Below are 2,831 nucleotides of genomic sequence, written 5' to 3'. Positions count from 1 at the left end.
GCATAACAAGAGATTCCTTTTTAGACAGCTGATAAAAACCATACATCCTTTTAATTGTTAAGTCATAAAGAGGTATCAAAAATAAAAGAGCAAAATTACAGGATACTTAATGTAACTACTAGGAGAACTGAAAGAAGTAGGAAAGGGACTAGGCGCAGGGCAGAATTAATGAACATGGGAAGGATAAAGTAGAGTACAACAGTGAACATGTGCTAAAAGATACTAACAGAGAGGATCTGGTGAAAAGTTTGCTCAAAGACAAGCATCTAGATAAAGAAATAATGGAATGAGAGTTCTAAAACCCCAATATGTGCTTAATAGTCGTCCAGTGCCATTGGCCCTATCTCTGTCATCCTCTTCTTCTTCAGCTTCTTTTTCATCATCCTTGATTAACTCTAGCTGGTCATCCTCCTATCTTCATTATCATCATCATTCAGTAGGTCCTCCTCCTCAGTAGAGACATCTGCACCCCCCTCAGATTCCATCTTCACATTAGTCTCATCTTTCTTCAGGGAGCTGCTGCTCTGCTTTTCTTCTGACGTATGATTCTTCATCTCTACTGTTTATTTGCTTTGTTCTTTCTCAATTTTTTCCAGGCTCTCCAATAAGGAATCCACTTTCTGTTTTATCTGGGTCAACTCCTTCTTAATTGTCTGAAGATAATCACCTTTCAATTTGCCAGATTTTGATGAAGAGCCCCTTTGCCCACTCTTGGAATTAAAGCTACTTTTGCCTCTGTGGGAAGTGTTTCCTGACACACTTTGGCATTTTGAGGGTACCACTGCCCAAGCAATGGGAGTACATGTGCTGGGTAGCTGTACATCCTGTCATAATAATCTTATTGAAAATCATAATCCAGGTCAAAGGAAGAGCTGAGTAGAGGGGACGGAGAAGGGTATTCTGGTACTGATGCGTACATCTCAGCTGCAGAACACTTCACACCTGCTTTTCCTCGGTTCACTTTTGGCTCTGCAGCCAGATTAATATCTAGTACCTGGCCAGCAATCATTCTGCCATCTTCTCCTGCCACAGCAGCACAGGCATTTCGCTCATTAACATATGGAACAAAGGCAATCCCTTTATGAACAGAGCAGTCCACAATCTTGCCATACTTTGAGAAGATGGCCTCAACATCAGTTTTCTTAATATCTAGAGTGTTGAGATTTCCAATGAAGACACGGGAGTTCATGGAACAAGGATCAGTCTTGCTGGTGATATTGCTGGCCATGGTGTTTGATGGCAAGGGTCAGACAGCCACAAGTGCAGCTGAAGATCAAAAAAATCTTACCGGTGGGGAGAGGGAGAAAAGGATGGGTTCTGAATCTCCACCTCCCCGATATCTAAAGAAACCGACTTCTGCTTCAGATCACCTCTTCAACCACTACTACTACTTCTCCGTCCCCATCTCTGTCTCCTCACCAAGAAATAGGATTCTTAAATAATCCCATATCATGAAAAGAAATTGAACAAACCATCAAAGAACTCCCTAAGAAAAAATCACCAGGACCTGATGGATTCACAAGTGAATTCTATCAAACTTTCAAAGAACAACTAATCCCAATATTATGCAAACTATTTGACATAATAAGCAAAGAGGGAGTTCTACCAAATTCCTTTTATGGAACAAATATGGTACTGATTCCAGAGCAAGGCATGTCAAAAATAGATAAAGAAAACTATAGACTAATCTCCTTACTGAACATAGATGCAAAAATCTTAAATAGGATACTAGCAAAAAGATTCCAGCAAGTCATTACGAGGGTTATTCATTATGATCAGGAGGGATTTATACAAGGAATTCAAGGATGGTTCAATATTAGGAAAACGATCCACATAATTGACCATATCAACAAGCAAACCAACAAGAATCACATGATTATCTAAATAGATGCAAAAAAAGTCTTTGACAAAATACAACATTCATTCCTATTGAAAACACTAGAAAGTATAGGAATAGAATGTCCTTTCCTAAAAATAATAAACAGTATTTTATCTAAAACCATCAGCAAACATCATCTGCAATGGGGATAAACTAGATGCATTCCCAATAAGATCAGAAGTCAAAAAAGGATGCCCATTATCACCTCTATAATTTAACATTGTACTAGAAACACTAGCAGTAGCAATTAGATAAGAAAAATAAATTGAAAGTATTAAAATTGGCAATGAGGAGACCAAGCTCTCACTCTTTGCAGATGATATGATGGTCTACTTAAAGAATCCTAGAGAATCAACTAAAAAGCTAGTTGAATTAATCAACAACTTTAGCAAAGTTTCAGGATACAAAATAAACCCACATAAGTCATCAGCATTTCTATATATATCTCCAACACATCTCAGCAGTAAGAATTAGAAGGAGAAATTCCATTTAAAATTACCGTAGACAATATAAAATACTTGGGAATCTATCTGCTGAGACAAACACAGGAACTATATGAACACAACTACAAAACACTTTCCACACAATTAAAACTAGATCTAAACAATTGGAAAAACATTAACTGCTCATGGGTAGGACAAGCTAAAATAATAAGAATGACCATCCTACCCAAACTTATTTGGTGCCATACCCATCGAACTACCAAAAAACTTTTTTACTGAATTAGAAAAAAAAAGTAAAAAAGTTCATTTGGAAGAACAAAAGATCAAGGATATTCAGGGAAATAATGAAAAAAATGCAAAGAAAGGTGACCTAGCAGTACCAGATCTTAAACTATACCATAAAGCAGTGGTCATCCAAACAATATGGTGCTGGCTAAGAGACAGAAAGGAGGATCAGTAGAATAGACTTGGGGTAAGTGACCTCAGCAAGACAGCCCAAAGATCTCAGC

General features: G+C 37.6%; 1 pseudogene; it reads right to left on the bottom strand.

Moving 5' to 3' along the window:
• Positions 1 to 266: 266 nt before the first annotated feature.
• On the bottom strand, positions 267 to 1,344 carry LOC100013764 (heterogeneous nuclear ribonucleoprotein C-like; annotated as a pseudogene).
• Between the last annotated feature and the right edge of the window lie 1,487 nt (positions 1,345 to 2,831).

This window comes from Monodelphis domestica, chromosome 1 (assembly GCF_027887165.1).
Source record: "Monodelphis domestica isolate mMonDom1 chromosome 1, mMonDom1.pri, whole genome shotgun sequence".
Lineage (NCBI taxonomy): Eukaryota > Metazoa > Chordata > Mammalia > Didelphimorphia > Didelphidae > Monodelphis > Monodelphis domestica.
Note: the sequence above shows the minus strand (reverse complement) of the source record. Positions and strands in the feature narration are given on the sequence as shown.